Source organism: Haliotis cracherodii, unplaced genomic scaffold (genome assembly GCF_022045235.1).
Source record: "Haliotis cracherodii isolate W230 unplaced genomic scaffold, xgHalCrac1.p SCAF_1, whole genome shotgun sequence".
NCBI lineage: Eukaryota > Metazoa > Mollusca > Gastropoda > Lepetellida > Haliotidae > Haliotis > Haliotis cracherodii.
This window is the reverse complement of record NW_027266264.1, coordinates 88,688,227-88,706,283: the sequence shown is the minus strand read 5'-3', so window position 1 is coordinate 88,706,283 and position 18,057 is coordinate 88,688,227. Positions and strand designations below refer to the sequence as shown.

The window sequence follows — 18,057 nt, the reverse complement described above, 5'->3', positions numbered from 1 at the left end:
TGAGACTATATTCAATACCCTGCATGTGGAAGATTAGGCTACATTCAATACCGTCCATATAGAAGATGAGATTATATTTAACACCCTCCATATAGAGGATGAGGCTATATTCAATACCCTGCATGTAGAAGATGAGGCTATATTCAATACCCTGCATGTAGAAGATGAGACTATATTCAATACCCTGCATGTAGAAGATGAGGCTATATTCAATACCCTCCATATAGAAGATGAGGCTATATTCAATACTCTGCATATAGAAGATGAGACTATATTCAATACTCTGCATGTAGAAGATGAGGCTATATTCAATACCCTGCATGTAGAGTAGAGTGAGTGAGTTGGGTTTAACGCCGCTTTTAACAGTATTCCAGTTATATCATGGCGTGTCAGCTTATTGTGGGAGGAAAGCCCGAAGTGATGCAGGTCTCAGACGTTTACCACTTCGGTGAAACCCACGAGCACGGGTATGGTGCTGACAAACCTAGAAACATAATCGGGGCGAACCAGGATTCGAACCAACGATCATAGGTTTCTGGCGTGCCCAAGGGACGCAACTCTGCACAGCGAATCGCGGCGCCTTAGACGACTGGGCCACCCGTGCCCCCCCCCCTGCATGTAGAAGATGGTGCTATATTCAATACCCTCCATATAGAAGATGAGCCTATATTCAATACCCTCCATAAAGCAGATGAGGCTATATTCAATACCCTCCATATAGAAGATGAGAATATATTCAATACCCTCCATATAGATGATGAGGCTATATTCAATACACTGTATATAGAAGATGAGGCTATATTCAATACCCTCCATATAGAAGATGAGACTATATTCAATACACTGCATATAGAAGATGAGGCTATATTCAATACCCTGCATGTAGAAGATGAGACTATATGCAATACCCTGCATGTAGAAGATGAGACTATATTCAATACCCTGCATATAAGGATGAGGCTATATTCAATACCCTCAATGTAGAAGATGAGACTACATTCAATTTTCTGCATATAGAAGATGAGGCTATATTCAATACCCTGCATGTAGAAGATGATACTATATTCCATACCTTGTATGTAGAAGATGAGACTATATTCTATACCTTGTATGTAGAAGATGAGACTATATTCAATACCCTGCATATAGAAGATGAGATTATATTCTATACCCTCCATGTAGAAGATGAGTCTATATTGAATACCCTGCATGTAGAAGATGAGATTATATTTAACACCCTCCATATAGAAGATGAGGCTATATTCAATACCCTGCATGTAGAAGATGAGATTATACTTCACTTTTACTTCCATTCCCTCTATTAATGCTGTTGCCAGGGAAACATTGTTATAGACGACAGAAATCATTCCATTCCCCCTTATAGAATCAGGATACGTTTACGCAAAACCTACATTATTTCCAAACAGTTATGACTTTTCATGTCCTAAATCAATATCTAGCAACTGAGCAATGATTTCCTGCATGTTATCTCCAGGACATTCCTGGAAACCAGGACTGCATCAGCTCTAGAACCCGGTCCCACAACGATGTCCCCTGTCAATATTTCATCTCTGTAACTTGAGTTCCACTTTATGTGCAACACTGTTCTGTCATGTCACACAGTTAGTAGCTCTGTCTGCAACACTGTTCTGTCTTCCACACACAGTTAGTAGCTCTGTCTGCAACACTGTTCTGTCATGCCACACACAGTTAGTAGATCTGTCTGCAACACTGTTCTGTCTTCCACACACAGTTAGTAGCTCTGTCTGCAACACTGTTCTGTTTCTCCACACACAGTTAGTAGCTCTGTCTGCAACACTGTTCTGTCTTCCACACACAGTTAGTAGCTCTGTCTGCAACACTGTTCTCTCTTGCCGCACACAGTTAGTAGCTCTGTCTGCAACACTGTTCTGTCATGCCACATACCCTTAGTAGATCTGTCTGCAACACTGTTCTGTCTTCCACACACAGTTAGTAGCTCTGTCTGGAACACTGTTCTGTCATGCAACACACAGTTAATAGCTCTGTCTGCAACACTGTTCTGTCATGCCACACACAGTTAATAGCTCTGTTTGCAACACTGTTCTGTCATGCCACACACAGTTAATAGCTCTGTCTGCAACACTGTTCTGTCATGCCACATACCCTTAGTAGGTCTGTCTGCAACACTGTTCTGTCTTCCACACACAGTTAGTAGCTCTGTCTGGAACACTGTTCTGTTTCTCCACTCACAGTTAGTAGCTCTGTCTGCAACACTGTTCTGTCTCTCCACAAACAGTAAGTAGCTCTGTCTGCAACACTGTTCTGTCATGCCACACACAGTTAATAGCTCTGTCTGCAACACTGTTCTGTCATGCCACATACACTTAGTAGGTCTGTCTGCAACACTGTTCTGTCTTCCACACACAGTTAGTAGCTCTGTCTGCAACACTGTTCTGTCTTCCACACACAGTTAGTAGCTCTGTCTGCAACACTGTTCTGTCTTCCACACACAGTTAGTAGCTCTGTCTGCAACACTGTTCCGTCTTCCACACACAGTTAGTAGCTCTGTCTGCAACACTGTTCTGTCTTCCACACACAGTTAGTAGCTCTGTCTGCAGCATTTTTCTGTCATGACACACACAGTTAGTAGCTCTGTCTGCAACACTGTTCTGTCTTCCACACACAGTTAGTAGCTCTGTCTGCAACACTGTTCTGTCATGAGACACAGTTAGTAGCTCTGTCTGCAACACTGTTCTATCTTCCACACACAGTTAGTAGCTCTGTCTGCAACATTTTTCTGTCTCTCCACACACAGTTAGTAGCTCTGTCTGGAACACTGTTCTCTCTTGCCGCACACAGTTAGTAGCTCTGTCTGCAACACTGTTCTGTTTCTCCACACTCAGTTAGTAGCTCTGTCTGCAACACTGTTGTTTCTCCACACACAGTTAGTAGCTCTGTCTGCAACACTGTTCTGTTTCTCCACATTCAGTTAGTAGCTCTGTCTGCAACACTGTTCTGTCTTCCACACAAAGTTAGTAGCTCTGTCTGCAACACTGTTCTGTTTCTCCACACACAGTCAGTAGCTCTGTCTGCAACACTGTTCTCTCTTGCCGCACACAGTTAGTAGCTGTCAGCAACACTGTTCTCTCTTGCCGCACACAGTTAGTAGCTCTGTCTGCAGCACTGTTCTTTTTCTGCACACACAGTTAGTAGCTCTGTCTGCAACACTGTTCTGTTTCTCCACACACAGTTAGTAGCTCTGTCTGCAACACTGTTCTGTTTCTCCACACACAGTTAGTAGCTCTGTCTGCAACACTGTTCTGTCTTCCACACAAAGATTAGTAGCTCTGTCTGCAACACTGTTCTGTCTCTCCACACACAGTCAGTAGCTCTGTCTGCAACACTGTTCTCTCTTGCCGCACACAGTTAGTAGCTCTGTCAGCAACACTGTTCTCTCTTGCCGCACACAGTTAGTAGCTCTGTCTGCAGCACTGTTCTGTTTCTCCACACACAGTTAGTAGCTCTGTCTGCAACACTGTTCTGTTTCTCCACACACAGTTAGTAGCTCTGTCTGCAACACTGTTCTGTTTCTCCACACACAGTTAGTAGCTCTGTCTGCAACACTGTTCTCTCTTGTCGCACACAGTTAGTAGCTCTGTCAGCAACACTGTTCTCTCTTGCCGCACACAGTTAGTAGCTCTGTCTGCAGCACTGTTCTGTTTCTCCACACACAGTTAGTAGCTCTGTCTGCAGCACTGTTCTGTTTCTCCACACACAGTCAGTAGCTCTGTCTGCAACACTGTTCTGTTTCTCCACACACAGTTAGTAGCTCTGTCTGCAACACTGTTCTGTCTCTCCACACACAGTCAGTTGCTCTGTCTGCAACACTGTTCTGTTTCTCCACACACAGTTAGTAGCTCTGTCTGCAACACTGTTCTGTTTCTCCACACACAGTCAGTAGCTCTGTCTGCAACACTGTTCTGTTTCTCCACACACAGTTAGTAGCTCTGTCTGCAACACTGTTCTGTTTCTCCACACACAGTCAGTAGCTCTGTCTGCAACACTGTTCTGTTTCTCCACACACAGTCAGTAGCTCTGTCTGCAACACTGTTCTCTCTTGCCGCACACAGTTAGTAGCTCTGTCTGGAACACGTCTCCATGAGTGGTGTCCCGGTCAACATTGTGTCTGTAGACCTGGAGTAGTTGTACCCAGAACACCTCCCGATCACAACCTCCCTTTAGCACATGACAACCCTAGACCTGTCAACCCCTCAACATGACAATGTGGGAGATTTGACTTCAAAATGGGGGAGATTTGCCTCCAAAGGGGGAGATTTTTAAAATAGTGAAGATAAGATAATTTCCAACTTTTATTTTTAATATGTTACAAAGAAAACCAAATATTTTGAAACAATAAATAATCAATAAGTTTCTTATACGTACAGCTTGCTTAATTTCCGTTTGCATTTTCCTCCTCCAAAAATAAACCCAGCACAATCTACCCATATTACTTTCGTTCAAAGATCATCTCAGATAAAGGCTAACAGATATTGAAATTTCACAATCGGTAGCTTGACCAGTTGACGACGTGTTCAATCCAACCAGTTGTCAGGCTTCGTTACAATGCAGGTTTTCTGAGTATTTGGCGCGATGTTGGTTACAAAATTCGCAAAAGAAATATCAAATGCATTTATCCTGATGCAACATCATTGCCCCTAATTTGGGTTTTTCTGCGGTAGTCTGTTGACACTCCCATTACTTCGCTTCTTTAATTTCCTAGAAATGTTCACGTTTTTCCATTCCAAGAAATGTATGCCATATTTGGAAGTACTACCGGTATTACGTTTTACTACAATTTATGAATGAAATGAGTCTCGTTGTCGTTGTTGACCTTTCTGGCCTTGACGTGTATTAATCTCATTGGTTGACTAGTACTGTTGTATGCAAATTAGATTGCAGATCTGGGACGCAAGCAAACTATTAGCCAATAAAAATCATGTAAAATAATCACATGATACATTCTCGCGAAATTTGATAAAGTTCTATTTTGATATTTTCTGTGCACACGATGTCAGTCAAAAGGAAATTTATAAGTTTCACTTTCAACTTTGACTTTGAAACCCTAGCTGTGAGGAAGCCTGATCGTGTAATTCATTGTTATTTCGACTACCGAATCAACCAATCACGCATAGTGGTGTTTCTGAAGACGGCGCTTGCAGGACATATTTTATTTTCATTTCCAAGAGTTCAATGACGTAACTTTGAGGTATGTTGATGTTTTAACAAAGTTTCTGACAAATCTGATAACCAATAAAGTCATGTATAAATGGACCGGCCATATGTATCTACGTTCTTAAATTATAGGAAGAATAAACACGCTAAGAACATGAAGACAAAAGTTCATTTCATGAAGTGATGAATACTTGACTGATTTTTCCTTTCAAGTTCAACCCTTCAGGACTATCCAAGTTTTCTTAAGAGTTTACATTGTTCAATCGTTCACCATATGAATTTAATTACCAGTTGATTACTGGACAAAGGCCCATGTGGGTCCCCCTGTGGGTGGCTGTGATAAGGGTCGCTAATCCGGGAGCCTACCTGACAGATCGGGACGCAAATGTCCCGTTCATTGTTTTGACTCACGGGACAATGGAGGCGAATTTTTTAAATAATGAAGAATTCTGTTTTGCGGGAGAAATAGTACATCATGCGGGAGACTGGGAGATTTCATCAAATTGCGGGAGGGTTGACAGGTCTGCAACCCCGCCACTACCTCCACAACCTCCACAATACAACCTCCTCCAGCAGTAGATCTAGTCATCACGTTCAGACATCTCTTGCCAAAACAGTAATTAACTCTGTAAACAATAGACTGACACTGGAACCAGTGATATTGACATAGACATGGCTTCAGATAGAGACATAAGAATATTTTAGATTTAATATTAGGAATCATATCACCTGCACCTACATCATGCATGATGTCCCTGGCAAGTTGTAAATGTGACTCTCTGTTTACCTTTATGATCAGGTTTGTTGTTTGCTGCCGTCATCCCCAAGCCATAAAGTCAGGAAACTCAATCCACTGTCTTTGACACATGAGACCTCTTTTTGTTAGTTGACAATATCATCATTTCTCGGCATTCCACGTGACCTTTCTTATTGTGCCTTTCCTTTTTTGTAAATACAGCGTTCTAGTTTTCTTTTTGCACTCTGTTCTATTCATTCTCCGATCATGAAGCATAACTTTGGCCACACATTTTGTTATTGTATGGTTACATAATGATTTGATGACCAGTTAGCTTTGGTATATGGCATAATAAATTCAAGAAAGAGGATTATTGGTTTTAGCATAAAGTCGAGTGATTCGGATTGATAGCTTGTTCTGTTTCTGTTTCATTTTAATAGCATTTAGTGATTAGAACTAAATGCCTTTATGTTAGGCTTGGCACAGTTGCTAATATTATTACAGCGAAATACCTTCATTCCGTGCGGCTACGTGCCGTTTTGCATGGTGCCATCATCTCTGGTGTAGATCCGCTCTTGGCACGTCCGGTAAAGGAGCGTTTGTTTATATTTTCTATGACCTGTTGTAGCGTGACATCAGCTCACGCAGCACTTGCTCTCCAGCTTTCAGCCGTACAACACATAGTTATATTCGCACATTCATATATAGTTCGTTGCAATTACCATTAAGAATGCCACCAAAAAGACGGGCCCCCTTAAATCACCGCCTCGTAAGGAGCGGGAAAATAGCCAGGAGGGAACCAAGTGTCCGGCAAGCGACATCGGCTACTGGTAAGTCACGGAGATCAGCTAGATCTCCATTGCACGGACCCCCCTTGCCAAGTGTACAAATAGCTGCTAACTTGCTAGTTGAAGCAGATGATTCGGACAATTCAAACGTTCTCCCGCGAGTCGATCACGGAGACATCGAAGAGCCCCAACAAGTGGTGTCGCCCATTCCATTGAGGCTAGCTATATCGAGCCAACTCATCAGCATACTGGATATGCTAGGCAAACGGATGGCCCAAGTACTTCTCGGAGCTTTACTGGCATGCGAGGGGTAAGTACAAATGATCTGGGGGTAACGGGGTCGGTGGTGTCAAGAAATCCCGATGTGTTGTCATTTAGCAGCGCACACTCGGGCGAGCCAGGAGTTTCCTGTGACGTCACACCATGTGCAGAATCAGGAGTGGGGTCAACCAATCAGGGAACAGGGGATTCCCTGACCTTCCAGGCGGATGCTATCAGTGCTCACGTCCGTCAAGTTGTACGGGAGAGAGTATGGAGAGGGGAGTTTGTGGAATTGACTACATTGTCGCCAGGCGCACAGTCACATGACGATGACGATGCATTTAAGATGCAGATGGATTCTTCAGGTAATCTGCGATTCTCGCCGACCAAGCCGGCTAATGCCAGGGCACTAAGCATAGGCCAATGGACGTCAGCTTTCCACATATATATGAGCATTTACTTGGTGAAACATTTTTGTCAGTCTACCATACAGGGCATGTTGGCATACATGGAAACAATCCGTAATGCCGCAGTCCGCTCCGGGGGTTTTGGCTGGTCAAACTACGACCAGCAATTCCGACACCGTATGGCACGAGACCCTATTCGGGAGTGGGGCAAGATAGACGGTGAATTGTGGTTGAAGCACATGACCCCGACTATGTCCCGTGTTCAAGAAAATAAGACTGAACGCTTTACAGTGCCTTTCAGCAGGGGCTGTGACTTTACAGTCAACGCATGCTGGGACTACAACAGGTCAAGGTGCGCCAGGCCAGAATGCAAGTTTATTCATAAATGCTCCAATTGTGGCGAACAACATCCCGCCTATTCTTGCTTTCGCGCAAAGGGGGGTCGTAGACCCTCCAAACAACTTAACTCCACACAGGCAACCCATGCTAAAGGCAGTGGCCCCAACTCCACTCATACTCACTAGATTAAAGCGACATTTGCAACGGTACAAGCATTCTAACCATGCCCATGCCATTTATTTATTACAAGGTTTGGAATCAGGTTTTCAACTGGAATATAGTGGGGCACGCCTAAGTCGTTGGTCTGACAATCTACGCTCAGCCAGGGATCCCATTTTACAAGAGATAGTAGCTGCCAAATTGAAAAAGGAAGTAAAATTAGGTAGGGTGGCAGGTCCTTTTGAAACGCCGCCCCTGCTGAACCTACAAGTTTCACCCATTGGTCTCGTACCCAAAAAGCAAACGGGTAAGAGTCAGTCCTTGCTGGGGACAGACGATTTTCGTTTAATACACCACCTTTCTTATCCTCAAGGCAGATCAATCAACGACAACATAGACAGCAAAGCATGCTCCGTGTCATATGCACGGTTCAACGAGGCTGTCAGTATGGTACAGCAACTTGGTCCAAATGCTCTACTCGCAAATTTTGATGTGAAATCAGCTTTCAGGATTATGCCGGTACACCCTCAGGACTTTGAGTTGCTAGGCTTGTGCTTTCAAGGTACATACTACTTTGATAAATGCTTGCCGTTTGGCTGTTCCATATCATGCTCACTGTTTGAAAAATTCAGCACCTTTTTGCAATGGTGGGTCCAGCAAAAGTTGCCTAACTGCCAACTCATGCATTACCTTGATGATTTTCTCACAGGCGGAACTGCAGGAATGAAAGACTGTGGTGACAACCTTGATACATGTCTCAGTACTTTCCAGGAGCTGGGCGTACCCGTGGCACATGAGAAGACAGTAGGTCCTGCATCCTGCTTAACATTCCTAGGTCTTGAAATCGACACAGTCAGGATGCAGGTTAGAATACCACAGGAAAAGATTGTAAATGTCAACGCAATCATACACGATATGCTGGCCTCAGGTAAGCACAAAGTGACCCGTAAAGCTCTGGTGGGTAAGCTAAATTTCATGTGCCGGGCAATACCCATGGGTAGACCGTTTTGCCGCAGACTGATTGATGCCTATACAAAGGTAACTCATCAAGCACACCGTGTTTGCATCACGCGGGGAGTTCGGGAGGACCTAGAGGTTTGGCTCGGGTTCTTGGGGGAATTTAACGGTGTGTCTGTTTGTCAGAATAAAAAGTGGGCTGACAATACATGTCTGCAGCTGTTTACTGACGCAGCCAGCACTGTGGGGTTCGGCGCATACTACAGTGATCGCTCGCTATAACGCTATCAATGGGGTCCAAATAATTGGTGGGCGTTATAGACGATGAGCCGTTTAACCGAGGCCGAGGCGCGCGCTCGGAAAATCTCAAATCATCAATATGTGTTTATCTCACGTCACATCAAAATAGTATATATTTTTATGGACCTAGATCTACCTGTAATATCATTCATTTATTAAATCTGTCACATTTCACAATGTCTGAAATACGTATTCCATTTCAATTTATCATTTTTAATCGATAAATTAAAAAATTATTCACTATTTCCCGCGATGTTATTAAAAATAAAATTCTCGGACACACATTTCGACAACGGGTCCACATCAAAGAGCAAAATAAAGACGTTTTAAACAAATCTTTAAATATATTATACAAAGTGATAAATAAAATCAACAAAAATATATCTAAAAGTAATCAAACTTACATCTAAGTTATTATTTCCATCGTTTCGTGCGATCGCGTGTAATGTAAGTCAAATGACATCTCGGCTTTCGTCGCCTTGAATTCTCGGCTCGGACACAATGTTTAATGCAAAAATATATGCATGAAAAATCTTTGTCACAGCTCGTAACCTAGCACGATACATTCGCGAAGTTCCATATTTTTAATATATATCGTGATTTCCTGCTTTCCTTCAGATTAACATGATTTAACAAAAAATCTTTCGCCAACTTCTGAAATTTATCAAACAAGAAAGCGTCATTAGAAACAAATTTTAATCCAATGAAATCGCTTGTTATAACTACGGAAAAAAACAGGCGATGTTACGAAAGCGCGATTACGAAATGAATGACCGCCGTGTTGTGACAGCAACTACATGTGTGTGACAGTGTCGCCTCAAATTGGATTGCCCACTAATTAAGAATATAAACTTCGCTTGTGGTTCTCTTTTATTGCATGCATGCGCTTCTAAGATCAAAGGTCGATAGTGTGAAAAGTTAACTAGTTGAACAATCGTATTTCCGGGACTTGCCGCGGATGTTTTCAAACAGATTATTAGAACTCCATTCAGCGATAAACGGTTGATTATGCAATGAGAAGCGTTATGTGCAAATGAACAACGAACAACAATACAATTATGTCTGTGTAAAACTATCAGTAATAAAAGTGTACATAAATTTTGGGAGCCATGCGTTACCGCGCGTAGTAACCGAAGTAGCGCTTTATCGAAGAGCGCATTAGCGAGCGATCACTGTATAACGGGAACTGGGCAAACGGGCTCTGGCCCCGTGAGCGGGTGGAGGACGGCTTGACTCGTGACATGACACTGCTGGAGTTGTTTCCGATTGTGCTGTCAGTTTGTCTTTGGGGGACAGCCTTTGCTAACAGGAAAGTACTTTTCTTTTGTGATAACCAAGCTGTAGTGTCAATAATAAATAAACAGTCTTCAAAGGCACCCAGAATCATGTCACTGATTAGGCAGCTAGTGCTGCAGTGCCTCAAACATAACATTTTGTTCAAGGCCAGATATATAACAACACACGACAATATCATCGCAGATGCACTGTCGAGATTTCAGTGGGAACGATTCCGCAATGCAGCTCCATCAGCCAACCTGCATCCCACACCACTTCCAGACAATCTCTGGCAGGGATAACAATCGAGGCAGAGAGGCTCCTTCAGCGATCACTGGCGGCAAACACGTGGGCAACTTACCAGGCAGGAACCCAAGCGTTGCAAGCATTCAGGGCGTCACAAAACCTGGGAGATGTCTGGCCGGTTCCAGTCACTCATCTGGTACATTTCATTGCTCACCTGTCAGTTTCAGGACATGCACCGAGTACGGTAAGGACGTATATGGCCGGTATCTCAACGTACCATAGGCTACACAGCATGGAAGACTGCACCGGCCACTTTGTTGTTACTAAAATGATTACCGGGATGCAAAAGTGTCAGGGGAGGCAGGATCACAGAAAAACAATAACAATAGACCTGCTCAAAGTAATTGTAAACAACCTGCAATTTTTCTGCTCTTCTACCTATGAAGTAAGATTGTTCAAAGCAGTATATTGCTTGGCCTTCTTTGGTTTCTTTCGGGTGAGTGAACTCATGCAAACCAAACATTCTCAGCCAGGGTGCGCTTTCTTAGACCTAGAAGTCCAAGACACGACTATGACAGTAACAGTCGCTCTAAGGCATTCAAAAACGGACAGGCAGTCACATGGCATAGTTGTTTCCATTTCCGCCATACCTGGCCACAATCTGTGTCCAGTGGCTGCAGTTAAAGCATACCTAACAGTTCGATCACATCTCAGACTCAAGCTTTCGTACACTTTGATAAATCTCCCCTGACCAGGTATCAATTTCAGGCCGTGCTATAAAGAGCACTGGCGCATAGCGGCATCTGCACAGCAGCATACTCTTCGCATTCCTTCAGGATTGGCGCAGCAACGACAGCAGCCGGTAACGGATTGAGTTCAGATTTGATACAGCACTTTGGTAGGTGGGGGTCAGAATGTTATAAAAGCTATATACGCATACCTGCAAACATTTAAATCACCAACAATGCAAGAACAGCTTTCGTCCTATTCAGTATCTTTTCAGTATGGTTGGTTGGGTCCAGCTTCCTGACCCAGGCGAGAGAGCACCTACAGGACAGTGACTTCAGTATTCCAGGGGGATGTCTCTAGTTGGCAAGGGGCGGCATGAGGTGGGAGGAGCTGACCAAGCTGATAGATGCACAGGTCAAAGCAATGCAGACACCACCAAAGGCGGTGGTGATTCACCTTGGTTCGAACGACCTGGGTAAGGTAACCACGTGTCAGCTATATCATGAGATCAAGCTGGCACTCCTGAGGATACACCTCCTCCTACCTGGTGCTGTCATTCTGTGGTCAGACATGCTGCCACGGAGGTACTGGCATGTAGCCAGCCGTGCCCGGGACCTGGACGGGGCCAGGCAGAAGCTGAACAGACGAGTGGGGAACAGGGCCCGTGAGCTTGGGGGGATACGGGTTCCCCACACAGTGTTCAACCCGGAGGAGCAGCAACTGTACCTGCGTGATGGGGTTCATTTGTCACCGGCCGGACTTGATCTTTTCACACAAAACATTGGCAGCTCCCTTCCCGCAGTATGCTTGTAAGAAACATTTTCAGTATAGGATAACACGGTGGGTGTACATGAGCGCGAATGGTCGTGGTTGTGGGGAAGCACCTTGGTGCTTGTGGCGGGGTGCTGGTGGACTGCATTACAAGTTACATTTGGCGTCTTGGGATACATCCCAAATTATAAATTATTTAGGATAGGGTTGCCCGCTTTACAGCAGGAACCAATTTATCCATTCTGCTTTACAGCAGATGGCTTAGTGTCCGCTTTACAGCGGATGGTCAGCTTGGCAACAATAGTTGCCCTCGCTCATGGTTTGGCAATGGTACTTGCCTGGCAGCGACAGCTGCATAGCAACACGGGTTGCTTGTCAACGGTAGTTGCAGGGCAGCAGGCGCTGCATTGGTAAGCAACATGGGTTGCTTGTCAACGGTAGTTGCAGGGCAGCAGGCGCTGCATTGGTAAGCAACATGGGTTGCTTGGCAACGGTAGTTGCAGGGCAGCAGGCGCTGCATTGGTAAGCAACATGGATTGCTTGGCAACGGTAGTTGCGGGGCAGCGGTTGCTGCGGTTGGGGTTGCTTAACAGGGGTTAAGCTCATTGCTGCAGTCAACCAGTACCTCCACATCCGCGACCATTTCATCCAATAATATCTCTTGTCTTAATTTGAAGTTCCGCTATCATGCATGATGGCGGAGCCTGTCATAATGGAGCCATGATGTATGAAGATTTCTAAAAAGGGCGCATGTTAATTATTTTTTTCAGCCTAAACAAACAAACAGAAAGAACTTTAGAAGCTCATCGGATGTTTTTATTTGGAAATACCTCTGATGATGATAGTTTAATGATCAATAAAATGTATCCTTTAAGTGAAAGCAATAAGATTGTGTGGATAATATGATTGCTACTCCCTTGTTGTCATCCATGTTTCCTGGTATAACCCTACGCCTGTGTATTTGTTGTCATTCACTTGAACCTCAGTTAATGAATTTATTACAGGTATAATTAGTGGTAGCTCCGCTCAGACTACCAGACAAAGGTTCCCATTTGGCATTTCTTGTGTCTGGGGTAATTATTTTATCTGAATCCTGGTTTGAAGTTGGGTGAAATGTATGTTATGTAATATGCACGTGGCAGCTGAGCAAGAGGAGTGATCAGTTGATCTACTTTTGTGTAAATCAACTGATCATTTCTCGCCATCAGAGGATCAGTATAAATTATGTTAAAGGTATAATCACTGTTATTTTGCACAGTGGATTTGTCAAAAGTAAGTGTTAACATGTATATGTTTACTAAAGCAGATGGAATACCCCCATATCTGCCAATGTAAAAAACAACATACTTTGTTCAAAGGATTAGCTGATCATTGTCATCTAACTCTATGTTTTTTTAAAGAACTGTGGACATTATGAAAATAGTTGTCACTTTGGCTTTCGCAGCTGACCTTTGAGACTTGACACCTATGTGAAACAACTCAAACAAACGAACACAGGTTATAATATCCCGAAAAGCTATGTATATTTTAGAATATTTGATTGTTATGGAGACATGTGACATCGAATAAGTTTATTTGTACAGCTGCAGACGTGTGGGATATTGTTCCTTTATGTGGAAATATATTGGATTCATTCCTCGAACAAGGAAGCTGCCTAAAATTATACACATAAATTTTGTAGGTTGTAATTATGATATTTGCATTTAGTTTTCCTTCATTTGCTGTAGCATTGGACAGATTCATTCTTATTCCTCTGCATTTTCGTTGGGAAGTTCTTCAATGCGAGACAGACATTGTTTCGTTTGTAGGCATATATATGTTACAGGCAATGTGAAAATGTGATTCACTCAGGCAATTTATAAACATTTTCAGTCAATTGGTAAAATAACTAAATATTTAGGTGTTTAATGAATTGCCTAGGTGAAAATATACATTTTTTATTTTAAAACATACACACCATAAAATAAGCAATGCTCAGGTGAAATATTTTCTTTGTGTTTCAAGTCAAAATAGTGTAAACGAAAATCGCACAATACCAAGCAAGTGACTTATCAAAACGCCGTCATCATTACCTATGCAAAGATACCAACATGTTGTTATTATTTTCAAGACTGAACTGTATTTCATTTTGTTGATCAATGTGACTATACGTCCTTACACTCTCAATAAAAGCGACAAGTGTGAATGGTGCAGCACAGGTCAGGAACTAGTCTAGATTTCTGCTACATCATCAGGGTACTCACAGGGAAAAAACAATAACAAAGGCAACAACCAGTCCCAGGAATTGCTTTAGATCAGTGCCCCTTTAAGTGGTTTTAGTTATCAACTTAAAAGTGTCCATATATAGCCATTGTCCATATAGCCCATTGTCCTTATATCTCAGTGTCCAAATAACTTGTCATCTGACCACTGACACCAGACCACTGCCACTGAACTGTTGACACCTGACCACTGGCATCTGACCACTGACACCTGACCACTGACACCTGACCAGTGACACCTGACCAGTGACACCTGACCACTGACACCTGACCACTGACACCTGACCACTGATGCCTGACCACTAACACCTGACCACTGACACCAAACTGTTGACACCTGACCACTGACACCTGACCACTGACACCTGACCACTCTCACTGAACTGTTGACACCCGACCACTGACACCTGACCAATAACACCTGACCAGTGACACCTGCCCACTGACGTCTGACCACTGACGTCTGACCACTGACGCCTGACCACTGGCATCTGACCACTAACACCTGACCACTGACACCTGACCACTGACACCTGACCAGTGACACCGGACCACTGACACCTGACCACTAACATCTGACCAGTGACACCTGACCACTGACACATGACACAGCAGTATTGTACACTTAATGCATCACACATGAATAACATCGTGAAATGTGTGCACACATTTGACGATGTTATTCATGTGTGATGCTGTCAGGCTGGTTGAACAGCGTCATCAAATGTGTATGTATTGTTCAAATGTGATTCTTCTTTTTTCCACCTGCAGTGGGAATACTTATTGCATCATTTTTTCTGTGTTCCAAATTTGAAAAACATAGCATACAGCATGGCCTCATGAATAAACTATTTCATATTTAGATTGAATAACATTTCCAAGAGAAAAACTTCCATTTCAGAATTGACCTCACTAGTTTTTGCATTTATGGAAGCATAAACAAAAAATTGTGTGCAAACTGTGTAAATACATGTATCGGATACATTGACGCAAACTGTGTAAAAACATGTATCGGATACATTGACGCAAACTGTGTAAATACATGTATCGGATACACTGACGCCAACTGTGTAAAAACATGTATCGGATACATTGACGCCAACTGTGTAAATACATGTATCGGATACATTGACGCCAACTGTGTAAATACATGTATCGGATACATTGACGCAAACTGTGTAAATACATGTATCAGATACATTGACGCAAACTGTGTAAAAACATGTATCGGATACATTGACGCAAACTGTGTAAATACATGTATCAGATACATTGACGCCAACTGTGTAAAAACATGTATCGGATACATTGACGCAAACTGTGTAAATACATGTATCGGATACATTGAGGCAAACTGTGTAAATACATGTATCGGATACATTGACGCCAACTGTGTAAATACATGTATCAGATACATTGACGCAAACTGTGTAAATACATGTATCGGATACATTGACGCCAACTGTGTAAAAACATGTATTGCATACACTGACGCAAACTGTGTAAAAACATGTATCGGATACATTGACGCAAACTATGTAAATACATGTATCGGATACATTGATGCCAACTGTGTAAAAACATGTATTGCATACACTGACGCAAACTGTGTAAAAACATGTATCGGATACATTGACGCAAACTATGTAAATACATGTATCGGATACATTGACGCCAACTGTGTAAAAACATGTATTGCATACACTGACGCAAACTGTGTAAAAACATGTATCGGATACATTGACGCAAACTGTGTAAATACATGTATCGGATACATTGACGCAAACTGTGTAAATATATGTATCTGATACATTGACGCAAACTGTGTAAATACATGTATCTGATACATTGACGCAAACTGTGTAAATACATGTATCGGATACATTGACGCAAACTGTGTAAAAACATGTATCGGATACATTGACGCAAACTGTGTAAAAACATGTATCGGATACATTGACGCAAACTGTGTAAATACATGTATCGGATACATTGAGGCAAACTGTGTGAATACATGTATCGGATACATTGATGCAAACTGTGTACACCAGTCTGTATAACTCCATTAATGCAAAAACAAATTCAGCCAATTCTTATGAATAAATACATCAACAATAATAACATCACAGACTGCTTATTTAATCACAAAAAATGGTTGCAATAACTAAAACAATAACTCGTAACAGACAAGAACACGCAATCAGCGACATCATTCAGCGCAGTAATGCAAATTGGAAGCATGTTTTTGTTCCGCCAAAATTTAGTTCCAACCCGGTAAAAATATTAGGATGAAATACATAAAGTTATTGTGAAAATATTCCGACACCATATTGAAGAGTTATGGTTGACAGGATTAAATGTTTGTTAATGAGCAATTCCTGTACTCTGTTAATGAGCAAATTAAAGAAAAGGAAAAATACAATTCAATCACAATACAAATAAGCATAATCTAAAAGAAAGACATAAGAGTATCATAAAGAAGTAAATCCTGAAACAAATCCTGATAGTTCATTGAGGATAGGGGCAAATGTGAAAACATTTAATTATGACCAAATTATGACACAATTCAGATCACAAAATGCAACAAAAATGGGAGATATTGCTGCATGAAATGGCTAGGTTTATGTCAAGTAAATTAAACAGTAGTTGCCAGTGGATACAACGGTTGTCGGGATGGAGATCAAATGATACACCGCGATCATACCTTACTTATGTGAAAACAATTATCCTGAAAAACATAACAAAAAATGAAAAACGAGAATCAGAAAAGAGCTCAGCAGTTTGACTGGGATTTGTCTTATATTACATTGAGGGGAACATCCACAGCATGAATACTGGCAGCTTGTCATTACCCAAGATCAGTGAGTGAGTTCAGATTTAACGTCATATCGGCAATATTTCAGCCATATCGTGACAACCTAAGATCAGAGACAAGCAACCATTTGAAAGTGTAACTGCAATCAAAATAGAAATAATATTCTTCTTAAACTGTGTAGTTATATGATATTTATTAAACCTAAATAGTCGTCCATTGTCCAGTTTTCGATCACATCAATTCCAAAGTAGTTTTACTCGTTTCTTGAAGACATGTTGGGAACAGGGAACAAGACAACTCAAATATAATAGAGAAAGTATGGTAAAAATTGTTTTAGAAAATTAAAGTTGTATATCAGTAGAGTTATGTAGGATATAAAATATAATTAAGTTGCAATTGTTAGAAGTTACATATTTTTAACTAAATATTTTTGTAATATCTATAGATGGACTGGCTATTTATTACTGGGGAGGCAAGGTGAGATTATTGGGGTTGTCATGATAACATGACACAGTGATAGGGGCCAACACAATTCTATTTTTTAAATTATTTTTTTTAGGAATTTGAACATTACTCAGGGACTGGTAATTTATCATAGGGAGGGGAGGGGAGGGGAAAATGTCACATGGGAGGGGGTAAAATATTATATATGCTGTCCTAAGACTAATAGGAATGGTTCCAAAAAAGGATTACGGGAACATATATCGGAACATGTGAGCAGTGCCAGGCAACACACAAGCAATGTACTTTTATGCCAGCTGAGCTTCAGCTGTTTCCAATTCCATTCTGTTATCAACCA

The 18,057-nt window shown here is 42.1% G+C and overlaps 1 protein-coding gene and 2 pseudogenes across 4 annotated transcripts in view; 2 read left to right on the top strand and 1 right to left on the bottom strand.

Annotated features, from left to right (window-relative positions):
* The window catches only part of LOC139470447 (kin of IRRE-like protein 2), a 323,048-nt gene that overhangs the window by 166,211 nt on the left and 138,780 nt on the right, over positions 1-18,057 (bottom strand). The window lies entirely within an intron of this gene.
* LOC139470425 (integrase/recombinase xerD homolog) lies at positions 6,681-11,636 on the top strand (annotated as a pseudogene).
* On the top strand, positions 7,040-8,026 carry LOC139474755 (uncharacterized; annotated as a pseudogene).